We start from the raw sequence: 14,001 nt of genomic DNA, 5'->3' as shown, positions 1-14,001 counted from the left end.
TCATGGGTTATTTTCCCCTGTTTTATATTCTTCTTTACCTCTTAATCTGAAACATATGATGGCAAATGGTCCAAGTAAAAAAAAAATGCAGTTTTTTGTTCCTCTTCCTTTTCCTACATTGTTTACATTACACGTAGCTTAATGTATGGACGATTCTTTAATATTTTTCTTTCTTTTAGGCTTAATAGGCTTCTGTAGGCAAGCCAACCTGAAATCTTTAATCCTATTTGATTTATTTTGTAGGGTTATGTCCTGAATTGTGTTTGTTGCTTACTAGCCCAACTGTTGATTTTTGTGTTTACTGCTCCTCGTTAACCTCCTGTGTTAAGTCACTCGCCCCTCAACATATTTCTCTACATTTCAAGAAATAGGTTCATTTTTTGAATAGGACCAGTTCCGTTTTTTATTCTTCATCTTTCACGGTCGCATTCTTGCTTTCTCTCTTTTCCTTTTTTCCCCTCTTTTCTTCTCTCTCTCTCTCTCTCTCTCTCTCTCTCTCTCTCTCTCTCTCTCTCTCTCTCTCTCTCTCTCTCGTGCCGAGCACAGGATCAACAGATTGCCTTATCTCGTGCTGTCCTCTCCAGTGTGTATCTTTGTCATGTGTGGAGGTCGATGAAGTACTATGTCAGTCCGTCTGTCTGTCTGTCTGTCCTGTACATAATACTGTAGGTGTCCATAGCCTGTAAAAGAAAGAATATATTGTATTTTGTAATGGTGTATGTTGCCCATGCCCGTCTCCTTTATTCCTAAAAATGAGTCCATGCTTACCTTACCTTGTAACCAATAGTGTAATTTGTACCTAATGTATGATACTGCAAATAAACAAAATAATTTAAAAAAAAAACCACTGCCCTCCATGTCCCGTGACTTATTTTGACTTTATATCAATATGAGATCTACATGGATGATGCACATAAAGGTTTGAATTGTTTGCTTTTACTGGGAAATTATTTTAGACCTGCTGTATATTTGTAATTATAAGGCCCTTCAAAAATCAGAGGAATGACACCTCTATGGTGTGTTTTGGGATTTCTTAAGGGAATCCACATCTGCTGTCTTGGCAGTACAGGCAGAGATTTTTTTAGGAAGGGGAGATATGTCAGAATCGTTAGGTGTCCATAGAAATTAACGGTGAAGATTCATAATGCAAATATGGCGTCCACCCGCACATCTCCCGCCTTTCTGGCTACAAGAACCAACTGCCTGCTGAGCTGCTTTGCCATTCATGCAATCATCTAGCTGCATCGGCGCACACGAATTGTTGCGCATGATCAGTTGGGAAAAGCTGTCACTCTCGTGCCGTTGTGGAACTACTGCGCCTGCGCAGTGTAAAAAAAAAAACGTGAGAAAAGTGACTTAAAAAGCTTTATTTTGACTCGCATGACACAACCAAGTAGTCTAGATTGCTCAACTTTTCACGGCGGTTTCAACCATATGGTTTTCACAACCGCTGGGTTCCCTCCCAACCTGTACTCAGTTTCCCCATTCATTTTTCCCATTGACTCTCAGATCTGGTCTCACTAATCGCGAAATAGCACCCCGAAGGCGTCAACAAGATGGAGGCAACTGTCCCGTCTCTACCTAAAGCGTCTCTGGTACAGGGCTCACTTGGAAAAGAGGCGATTACCTCAATGTGACTACTAGTAACATAAAGGAGAACTAAACATCTAGACTTAGCTCCTGTACGTACAGAAGAAGCTCCATTGAATATTGTAATGCTTCCAATATAACATTTCGTCCTTCAACAGAGCATTGTGTTAAGGTGGTTTTAACACCTAGTGTGTGGAATGTGACTCAACATGTGTATTATTCAGTTAAAATGTTGTGTTTGACACATTTCGTGATAAAAATCACATAATTCATAATTCTTATCATGAATGTATTTTAAAATTACTATAATGTACCAAATACTCATCACAAACCAGGACTGTGGATTGATTACACAAAAAAATATTTTTTATTAGCCTACTTTGATTCCTTGTTCTCACACTATTATTGCCCCTTTCTTTCACACATCTAACAATTGACACACAATTTTGTTGTCTCTGTGCAAACATGTTTTGTGTCATTTCTGACACAGTACTTCTTAGGAAACTTTATCACATTAATAATAATAATAATAATAATAATAGTAATTTAGAGTAGTTTTGTGCAGCCGATATAGCATTGCCATTGCCAGGAGCTGTGAACTAATCAGTCAAGTCTTTTTTTTTTCATCATATCTCTAAAGAAGAGCTGTGGGCCAATGAAAGTTTAATGGCAGTGGAGCTCAAAAGAAGCATGAAATTGGCATCGTGAATATTTCATCGCATTCGTTGACTCGAGGGGCACATGTGTGGTGTGGGGGGTGTTGTTTTGGCTTCGGTGGCCCCTCCAGTCCAAAGTGCGTCGGTTTGGGCCTGTCCCCCTAAGGCTTATTCTGCCGTTTTGTCCCTAAAAAGCTTCCGCTAACTCTCCTCCTCCTCTTCCTCCTCCTCCTCCTCCTCCTCCTCCTCTTTCTCTTCCCTGTGTTTACCTTTCATGCTCATGCCAGGAGGGTCAGTCTTCCTCCTATTTCTTCTCTGCTTCCCTTCCTCCGTTTCGCTTCTCCACTTCTCCTCCTGCTCTTCCTCCTCCTCCTCCTCTTCCTCCTCCTCCTCCACTTCCTCCTCTTCCTCTTCCTCCTCCTCCACTTCCTCCTCTTCCTCCTCCTCCTCTTCCTCCTCCTCCTCCACTTGCTCCTCCTCTTCCTCCTCCTCCTCCACTTCCTCCTCTTCCTCCTCTTCCTCCTCCTCCTCCTCCTCCTCCTCCTCACATCCTTCTCCACTTCCCCTCCTCCTCCTCCACTTCCTCCTCCTCCTCCTCCACTTCCCCTCCTCCTCCTCCTCCTCCTCTTCCTCCTGCTCTTCCTCCTCCTCCTCCACTTCCTCCTCCTCCTCCTCCTCCTCCTCCTCACATCCTTCTCCTCCTCCTCTTCCTCCTCCTCCTCCTCCCTTTGTCCCTCCTCCTCCACTTCCCCTCCTCCTCCTCCTCCTCCTCCTCCTCCTGCATCATGGTAGGCTGGGCGGCTCCGTGGCCTTGTTGTTGTTTCAAGGCAGCTGTCACTGGAGGGAACGGCCAGACGTGACACAAGGCTTTAACATCATGCTCCCGTCCGCAGGAGCCGTGACGTGACGAGGCGAGACGAGCGCAGCGCAGCACGGCCTGACAGAACAACATGATGTCTCACTCACTCACTCTCTTGCTTAGTTAAGGAAGGAAGGAAGTCCTGACTGAGTCCCCCAGAGAGGTCTCCATCTTAGGAGGAGGAAGACGACTGTGCTAAAGGGGTCAGACGTACGTGCAGGGCCGGATCAACGCACAGGCTAGGGCCCCCCACCTGCCAGGGGGCCCCTGATTGGCCAAAAGTGAAAATTGCAGAATTGCAACAAGATGGATTATTGAAAAAAATAGTCTGTTGTGTTGAGCACAGTTAGTAGACATGCTATCCTTAATTCTTAGCTCGTAATTTTTTACGCTGCCTATGTAAATTTGTCTCGAAATTTGCCATCTGTGGGGGCCCACAGAAACCTGTAACCTAGGGGCCCCTGGCCACCTTAGTCCGGCCCTGCGTACGTAGTGACTACACTGTATGCTTCAGAGAACATGCCACACTACAGCAGGGGTGGGGAACATATGTCTCGAGGACCAGGGGTGGGGGACCTATGTCTCGAGGGCCAGGGGTGGGGAAACTATTTCTCGAGGGCCAGGGGTGGGGAACCTATGTCTCGAGGGCCAGGGGTGGGGAACCTATGTCTCGAGGGCCAGGGGTGGGGAACCTATGTCTCGAGGGCTAGGGGTGGGGAACCTGTGTTTCGAGGGCCAGAGGTGGGGAACCTATGTCTCGAGGGCCAGGGGTGGGGAACCTATGTCTCGAGGGCTAGGGGTGGGGAACCTGTGTCTCGAGGGCCAGGAGTGGGGAACCTATGTCTCGAGGGTCAGGGGTGGGGAACCTATGTCTCTAGGGTCAGGGGTGGGGAACCTGTGTCTCGAGGGCCGTTTGCGGCCCTTGAGCCCGTGTTATCCGGCCCCCGATGTAATTTTAATGTTGTGCAGCTTCACATGAAATATGACATATTTTGTAATGGAAACTTAGAAAACACATTTGCAATACCAATAAGTTATTTTCAGGGGACCTAGAGAAGGTGGGGTCTGTTGTAAAGGTGGTTGCCTTCAATATCTTAAATTGTGTCAGCTTTGTCTGCAAAAAAGGGTAACAAAATATCTGAAAAATTGGTCATTGGTTTCCATTGGTTTCAATGAGGGCAGTCGTGTTCTGGCAGGGACTCGCTTTTTGGCACGACACCGGCCATTCCGACATTGATCTTGCCTCAACTTATTATATTGCCTAGCAAGTAATGCCTACATAGCCTAAATGGATGTGTGTAGCTAAATCATGACGTGTCATAACTTATAACTTCTCCCTGGAGTCCACAGCAGTTCCAACAGCCAATGAAGGGTTTTTACTGTGAGAAGCCTGTCGTGTGTAATGAAAAAGTAAGTGAAATGCCTGTTTTTTTATTATGATTATAATTTAGTTAGATTTCACTCCATGTGGGTGACCCAATACTCAAGACTGAATCCTTTTCCATTTTCTCTCTTTCTATTGACACCGAAGCTCAAATATCCAGAGGCTCGCCTCGACACGTTTCTCACATAGCCTTGGATACCCCTGCGTTCTTGCGGAATTCTCTGTGAGTGACCAAACCGAAATTGTGGTTTCCAGACAGTTGAATTTCAGTATCAGCTGTGGATTACAGCGAGCGCTTCGAAACCAACCACCTGCCGGCGCGAGATTGCGCGCCAAGCGCTCATTGTCGTGATATGATCTGCGCCTGCTCCGCACAGCCCCTCTCCAGCTCTCCCGTCTCCCAGTCTACAGACAAGTGTGGGGCTTAACGGAGCAAGAACGCTGGACCAAATACAGAGACTTTAAGACTTCCACGTGAAGGTAAGCCAAATCATGCATTCTATCTCCCTCTCTAAAACAATGTACACTTCACTTAATTAATCGTCTCCCTCGTGAACTCTGGTCGTTTGCTGTGATGGGCTACTTTTCATGATGACTTTTCATCTCTTGTTGTCGTTTGGTCTGTTTAAGAAAATGTTCTCGCCTATTATTTTGGAATATATTTTTTTGATAGTGTCTTCGTTAATATTGCCTCTTAACTGAAATAGCAGCTCGCGTATCCTATAGCCTATTGTTCACGAGCATTGTTCACGAAATCCATAGGATTGTCATATGTCACGGCATCTCTGAAATGTAAGTGCGTCGCTAATAATGTAGATTCACATACATGCCTGCACATTTGGGATTGTTACAGCCTACGTGCCTCAAATGAAATATGACGTGAGGTTTTTTTTCTCCTGCTGTCAAATTTCCAACCGTCCGTTTTGAACTGTCCTCGAGGTTGTTCGCGCAGTTGTTTATGGTTCCCTAGTCTCTAGAGAGACCGCTGGTGAGAGAGAAGTGGAGTGGGTATCGATTTCATGTGTTTGTTGTAACAGTCAAACTTGTGCTACCGTCTCATTTATCTACACGGTCGAGATTAAAAAACATTGAACGACCCCGAGATCAATCAAACTGCCACTCACTCATAGCCCAACGGTAGGAAGAGGTGGGGATCAGCACCTTGGAGAGCGCACGACGCGCAGTTGGGAATAACGTGTCGTGTGATACAGTAGGCCTACCTAGACGGGCAAAAACACACTCAGACTTGTTTTTGTCTCCCTAACAACCACAGGTAGCAGAAAAACACAAAATAAAAAAATATTTAATTAAGGGAGGTGAGAATATTGGTCGTTAATGCTTTGCTGGCACTGGAATTGAAGAAATCGCTCATGAAGTTTTTTCTGTGCTGTATTTTACTGTGAATATGTGTATGTGTATGAACAACTTTGAACTACATATTGCTGATTAGGTGAATTCATATATATTGTATATTGGGCCACTTTTTTTGCATATAGGCGAATGGCCCAAAGTGGCCCAATTTACCTGAATTCATCACATATTTCTCACTGAATTCAAGGACCTCGTTGCTAATTCCAAGGTCAGGATCACAGACCCACACATACCCCAATCATGTCCTGTTACAGTAGCCGTGCATCAGCTCTGTGTACTTCCAACACTGTCTACATGCTCTGCACAGACATCAGGTTTTTTTCCCCTGTGGGCATAAAGAACTCTCCAATACGAAACAGGATTTCTCTATGCTGAATATGTCTTGATTTTTTTGAATAGCAGCGCTGCATGTAAATAGCCTACTTCATGTATGAAGCATGCTTTCCATTTGTCTCAGTCTGGCATGGAAATCGACGACTGAAAAGCTATTATCATTGTGGAAACATGTACCGTACGTACTTGGTGCTTGTAACAGACTCAGAGGAGCATCTTGCCACCAGGCTAGGCAGGCAGCCGCTTGGGGACCCCAAGCCTAGATGGTGAAAAACAGCTCGACTTTAAACTACTGTGACGACCTATTGTCTAGGTCAGGGGTTCCCAACCTTTTCCAACTTGGGGCCCACTCGAAATTGTCACAAATGTTCGGGGCCCACCTCTGACCCAATTACGAATAAAAGTCAAATAAATCAACAGCAACACACACCAAAATGTGATTCTAATTTTTAGAAAATTATTGCAAGGCCCACTTGGAATACCTTCAGGGCCCACCATTGGGCCCCGGCCCATAGGTTGAAAATCACTGGTCTAGGTTGAATGTTAAGTGTGTGTGATTGATTGCCAATATGTTCTCATGTTGTGTGTTGTCCCTTTGCCTTGTCCCCTGTCTCCAGTGTTGCTGTGGTATTGTCCTGTTATTATTAGGATTCTGCTTTCTGGGGGGCGGGGGGCTAAGGGTTGGAATGTTGCGAATTCTGATGTTCGGGGTGTCAAGAGTTACCCCTGTAATGTTTGGTCGCGCTGTTTTATGCTCCCGCTGTTTTGGGAAGATAAATAAGCCTACATGAGGAATAACAACACCTTCCGTCCTCGTCCTTCTGAGTTCCCGGAAATGCTACACTATAATAGCTACAATTTGTTTTGAATGTTCATTCCTTGGGGTTTTTGCTTGGGGCTCCCACTGACACTAGAATCGCCTCTGAACGAACACACTGGCTTATTTTTGCCGCTGGTTGGTTATTGTTGTGATGGTTCAGTTTTGTTAGTTTAAGTGTAAATAGTTAAAAATGGGTGTTGATTGTGAATGCCACCCGGCATGGCAGGATAAGTGGGGTGCCATTTCCACTTTGACAGCTAACACAAAAGCCATCAAAACAAGCTGAATATGAGAGAGAGAGAGAGAGAGAGAGAGAGAAAGAGAGAGAGAGAGAGAGAGAGAGAAAGAGAGAGAGAGAGAGAGAGAGGGGGATGGACGGACGGTCGGGCGGACGGGCGGACGGACGGACAGACAGACAGACAGACAGAGAAAGCAATGAACCTGACAGGCTAGCCATGCCGCAGTAGGGTAGTCTGTCTGTCTCTCTGTCTGACTGTCTCTCTCTCTCTCTCCGTTTGTCTGTCTGTCTCTCTCTCTCTCTCTCCGTTTGTCTGTCTGTCTGTCTGTCTCTCTCTCTGTCTGTCTGTCTGTCTCTCTCTCTCTCTCTCTCTCTCTCTATTTAGTCTCACTCTCAAGCTTTCTCTCTCGCTCCCTCCTAACGCTCTCTCTCTCTCTCTCTCTCTCTCTCTCTCTCTCTCTCTCTCTCTCTCTCTCTCTCTCTCTCTCTCTCTCTCTCTCTCTCTCTCTCTCTCTCTCTCTGCCTTATGGTCTGTCTATCTGTCCACTTATCCAGCTTGGTGCCAGAGGCGCGCCGCCTACCAAACAACGTCACCCTCATGCAGCTCTTCCTCCTTTCTCCCCCCGTCAGCTCCCTCTTATCTCACCGACCAACTGACACTGGCTTTGCACACAACAAACACTGGGAACACTGATGATGGACTAGACCCGAAAATGTTTGTCCCTTGTCTGTCGGTTGTATTTACTTTTTTCGCCTTTGTTTCATACAGTTTTGATCTTGCATTCCGCTCTTGTGTGCGACTTTTTTCTTCCATTTCACCATATTGTTTTTGGAATTACGCATAGAGCGAAACACTCAGAAAAAAGATATTGGCGCAGACGCCACCCCCACCATTGCTTTCCACACACATGGTAGGGGTGGGAGCCAGAGTTGACGGGTCCGGTGGTAACTGAGGATACCTTTTCTCTTCTGGAAAAGTCTGTGTGCTATAGTGGGATTACCTTCAGATTACTAAGCACATCCCACCTCACAGAGGCCAGGTGCAGGATCAGACCCGGCTGCAGAACCAAGTCTTTGGACGGGCATTTGATGGAGTAGACCTAAATGTGAAATAATAAGTGAACAGTGATCCTTTGAAATAATGGGATTGTCCCATATTTAGAAACAAAAGTACTGTTCCGTAGAGCTGAAACTGAGCCAACAATTTGGTTAAAATGCAGGAAATTGCCTCTAAGAAATACAACATTTTCTGGGGGAGGACCCCCATACCCCCGGCCAAGGTGCTCCCCCCCCCAGAAAATGTTGTATTTCTTAGAGGCAATTTCCTGCATTTTAACCAAATTGTTGGCTCAGTTTCAGCTCTACGGAACAGTACTTTTGTTTCTAAATATGGGACAATCCCATTATTTCAAAGGATCACTGTTCACTTATTATTTCACATTTAGGTCTACTGACAATGTCTAAATAGTGTAGCCTATTCATTTATTTGTTTATTAGGGCTATGGTGGTTATGCAAAGGTGGCATTTTATCTTATACTTTATATTTACTGTATTCAGAAAAAAATACTCATTTGTTGCATATTAATGACCATATCAGCATGTTTAGGTGAATAAGCCCGGGGGGGGGGGCACAGTAGCTTGGCTGGGGGGGCAATGCCCTCCAATGCCCCCCCGTGGCGCCGGCCCTGTACAGGATCTACCAAGGCCATTTTGACAATAGAAAGAGTAGAGTGAATCATGAATACCCTGCTGGGTCGAAACGTTGTATGTCCTGAATAAAGCTCCAAAGCTTCGCCAAAAGTAGTGAAAACCAGTAGATCTCAGTGATGTCCAGCAACACACTAATTTGATCAGTAGCTTCGAGTAGAAAAGAGAGACGAAATGTTAGTCTTGGCACTTGCCCAACAAAGCAAGTAAACTTCCACATCTGAAGATGCTCCGGTGACTCCTTTCTTTCCTTGGTCAGTAGCCTCTTTGGGGAGATGGGCCCACTCATTGCTGAAAAGACACAACTGAATCATACGATACGAGCACTGCTATGACATTACCCAGAATTTTAATTAAAGTGTAATTCACTTCACTTTCACTTTCACTTTCAATTCACCTCTTGCCATTGTGGACTGTGGACTCACATTCTCATTTTGCATTGCATCAGACCATCAGTATTTTAACTAGAGATGCACCGGATCCTGAATTTTAGGATCCTGCCGGATACCGGATCCACTGCTTAAGATCCTGCCGGATCCGGAACCGGATACCGGATCCTACGAAAGGGTTGAAACACATAGCCTACTCGCACACGTGGGCATCCTGTGCATCTCTAATTTTAACTGAGTAACACATGTTGTGTCACATTCCCCACACTATGTGTTGAAATCACCGTAACAGGTCCTGTTGAGTCATACTGTACTGCAGTGGTCTCCAATTATTTTTCTCCAAGGGCCAAATTATGTAGAGCAAGTGAGGCTGCGGGACAACAATACACAGTGCAACAATACTCGCACAACAATACTTCTTTTAATATATGTTCTACCTATTTCTTCTTTTCTTGCACTTTATATGTCTATATGTGTAGTGTATCTAGGTGTAATGTACATATGTGTACTGTGTCTGTCTAATTGTCTATGTCCACACCTAACGTCTATGTCTAGGTCTGCATGGGAAAGTAAGAAATGTAATTTCAATTCTGTGTATGAGCAGCGCATGTAAAGAGTTAACAATAAAGCTGACTTGACTTGACTTGACTTGACTTGATAGCATGACAAACAATGCCCCAACCCAACGAGAAACAACTTAGCTGTCTGGACAGAGAACAGATTTTCACTTTTCCGTTGTCCCTTCTGTAATGTTATGAGACTGTTAGCATAAGATCTTACTCTCTGTGAATACTTTGGAGAGATATGACCCACTGAAGTTTTAGTAACCGAGAATCACACACATTTATGTTTTGATTTGTTCTGAGATGAGATGAGATGAGGCAACATGTTTTGTGGACATCAGGGGGCTCTGCCCTCTCTCCAGTGTGACTGAGGCACACACACACACACACACACACACACACACACACGCGCGCGCACACACACACACACAGAAGACAAAAAACAGATCCCACCGGCCACATCTTGTGTGAGACGTCACCTGACAGCAGCAGCCACTGATCTAAACTGATCTGAGCTGAAGTGATAGCATTGCTATACTCCCTCTGGAACTCCACACACCGTGTGGCACGTAGGTATGTTGCTGTGTAGCCACCACCTTTATAAAGGTGTGAATACGTTTTTGGCAGTGGTGTAGTCTACTTTTTTTATAGTGGGTATTTTGTATATTTGATCATTTTTTTAAGTGGGTATACTATATATGTTTGTGCTATTCTAAATAATGGATCAATCAATTTTAAGTGGGTATACTGAAATCCTTGACATTTTGAAGTGGGTATACTCCGTATACCTGCGTTCTACGTAGACTACACCACTGTTCTGACCTCATGTTGGGCCAAATGTTTGCCATGCCCGGGCCGGATTTGGCCCGCGGGCCAAGGCAGTGCGGTGTGCAGAATCCCCATGCTGTGAATTAAACTGCAGTAGTGGATGGAGTTGTGCCATCTCACTCAATGGCTTTATATCAACCCTGAGGCAACGCAGGCCAACCCAGCCCAGCCCAGCCCCCTCTCCACTACACACACACACACACACACACACACACACACACACACACACACACACACACACACACACACACACACACACACACACACACACACACACACACACACACAGAGAAATACATAATATGTGCATGACAGTGAAATGAGAATGCAATTGCATGTAGGCCTATACCAGCATTATTCTGGGGTTTTTTATTGGTGTTTTTCATGTTCAAATGATGTTGGGTTATCATTAAATCTCCAAATTAGATATCTAGTGACGACTACATGAACTGATGAGGCAGTGGCGGAGCAATTGTACACAGGGCCCCAGGGCAAAATACTGTTAGGCCCCCCCATATGGCTTAACAGAGTCATAATAGGGCCCCCTTACTACTAAGACAGGAGGGCCCTGTGATGAGGTTTTGCAGGCCAACGCTCTGGAAATGGCATGACTGACTTTTTGTTTTGCACAGCGCCTGAATGGTTGGACGGATTTGCACGCTTGCAAATCCTGTGTGTGTGTTAACACATCAGGTAAATGCACTGAGTGCATTTTGCATTCCTCAAAGGGTCAAGATCGCAGTAGCTTTGCAGTATTTATTAAGCGAGTTGGGCAGTTTCAAGAACATGAAAGTGAAAGCCCACCTGGGAACCTCCAACTCCCACTGTCATTTTGACACCACACTCCACACACTGCACACAACAAAATTGCATTTTATGCCTCACCCGTGCAAGGGGGCAGCCCCCAATGGCGCCCCAAGGATGACCTCTCGAGGATGACTGCACAGGTCAAGTTAATATTCTCTAAGTGCACAGTAAAATGTTTACTGTGTGTAAGGTCTGTTACATGGTGTCTCACAGATGCAATTACAGGCTGCATCAGCAGCACGTCTCCCCAGCTTGCCTGGCTACAGGGCTGGACTGGCCATCTGGCATAGCGGGCATTTCCCGGTGGGCCCTGCACCCTCGTGGGCCCCTATTGGCCATCTGGCATAGCGGGCATTTCCCGGTGGGCCTCACACCCTCATGGGCCCCTGGCCATCTGGCATAGCGGGCATTTCCCGGTGGGCCTCACACCCTCATGGGCCCCTATTGGCCATCTGGCATAGCGGGCATTTCCCGGTGGGCCCTGCACCCTCGTGGGCCCCTATTCTCAGATATGTAGGGGGAAAAAAACAAAAAAAAATAGGGGGCCACCAGGGTACAGGGCCCACCGGGAAATCAATTCTGCGCCACTGACAATGAGCCCTTTAAGACAAAAGCGCCTGGGCCCTATTTCTCCCCCATGAGGGGCCCCTTTAAGCCAAAAGCGCCTGGGCCCTATTTCTCCCCCATGAGGGGCCCCTTTAAGCCAAAAGTGCCTGGGCCCTATTTCTCCCCAGTCCAGCCCTGCTTGCCTTTCTTCATTTCCGCTGTGTCTGATAGCAGCCGAGGGATTTATTGAATATGATGAGCTGTAATAAACCGTTTTTAACAATGCTCTTGGGTCAAATTTTCTTGGAGCTGCCATAGTCCACAGCTCGCTGTAGCAGGAAGCATTGTGATGACTTTTTAATTTAATTTCTAATTTCCCCCAGCAGATAAGATACTCCCTTCACTATGCCACTGTCCTTAGTTACAAACGGGTAATGCAACTAATATGGGGAATAACACATGGGGTGCATTCCAATCTGTGGACTTCCGTCCTCCCTTGCTCACTTGCCTGCTTGTGACCTCATGATGATGTCACTGATGACAGAAAATGAATTCAATATCTCGCAAAATCACAATTCTACTGCCATTTTCTCATTTGCAATTGGGATGGTGAATGAAAAACAGTCCCTCAAACAGCTGGGAAACACGGAGGCGGAGCGAGGCCACAAGCACAAGTGGAGGACGGGAGTCTGCATACTGGAATACATATCCCGCCATGTGAACAGACGTGAGGCAACCACAAGTTCAACATGCCAAGCATGCAAGGCCTTTTGGATATACTGATGTTAGCGTGTGTGTCATGGACCAAATTCTTTGGCATTTTTTATCTAGAAGAAAAGAGTTTGTTCTCTACTGTGCAATCATTATTTTAGCAGCTTGTCTGAACAGAAAAGAAAATAACAGGGACATCTGATAAGATGGTTAACTCTGCTCAGCAGCCAGTATCATCATTCAGAGAAATTTAATTCACAGACAATGAAGCACGAAACTGGCAACAGTTGAGGGAGGGTGGAGAGGAGAAAGAGAGAAGAAATGGTGTGTAATGGGGATAAATCAAGTATAAACATTGGTTCTGGCCAGGTCATGGTCAAAGAAACTCAACAGAAGAACAATCTCTAGGGGGGAAATGCATTGGCCACGATGTAGTACGGGGGCGTTGCCTGAGGACACGAGTGGATGGAAAATTAACTCCCTTGCGCATGGTCATTGGTCAGTGGGTGCGATGGATACAATTTTCGTACTCCCTTGCACATGGTCAGTGGGGGCGACACCATGATGGATAATTTGTGGCCAATTAACGGCAGCTGTTGGTCAGCAGTAATTGCTGGGGGTAATTAAGGACAGCTGACAGACATTCACGCTGTCCTATGACCTGTTCCACTGTTCCACAGTGAATAACATTTCCGTACTCCCCTCGCCATCATTTCGTACTACGCTGTTATGACGTGAGTAAGCCCTCTTGTCTCAAGCCTCTTTGGTCATGGTAGTCAAGAAGCTTGCCGCTTTCCCCTCACCCCTCATACTCATGAACGGTCATCCGGGTACTTTGCTCTTAAATTTGCGTTACGCCCCTTTATGGGTGAAAACAAACCGAATGTCTCATTGACTTACATGCTACATTGGCTAGCCTAAATGAACACATTCCATGCTTCAGCCACGGCTGTTGGGCTATATTATTTGAACAACCGGCAACGAAACACGTTTTCGGCACGTTGCACGTGAACAACGCTAGTATACAGGTCCGTATCTTTCGTTTATTAATCCCCAACATCACCAATTGACTTGCATGTGTTGTTTTCCCCCACAAATGGGCGTAACGCACATGGAAAACGTCACGCCGTTCATGAGTATCCCATTGCTAAGTGGACCAGGTGCATCCCCTCAGCTGATCATCTTTGGCCCCTAGTGAT

The 14,001-nt window shown here is 45.8% G+C and overlaps 1 pseudogene; it reads left to right on the top strand.

Annotated features, from left to right (window-relative positions):
- The first annotated feature begins 2,526 nt into the window (after positions 1-2,526).
- LOC134445649 (uncharacterized protein DDB_G0271670-like) lies at positions 2,527-4,917 on the top strand (annotated as a pseudogene).
- Positions 4,918-14,001: the final 9,084 nt, after the last annotated feature.

Source organism: Engraulis encrasicolus, chromosome 1, assembly GCF_034702125.1.
Source record: "Engraulis encrasicolus isolate BLACKSEA-1 chromosome 1, IST_EnEncr_1.0, whole genome shotgun sequence".
In the NCBI taxonomy this organism is placed as follows: Eukaryota; Metazoa; Chordata; class Actinopteri; order Clupeiformes; family Engraulidae; genus Engraulis; species Engraulis encrasicolus.
The sequence above is the reverse complement of the archived record's forward strand: the minus strand, read 5'-3'. Positions and strand labels throughout refer to the sequence as shown.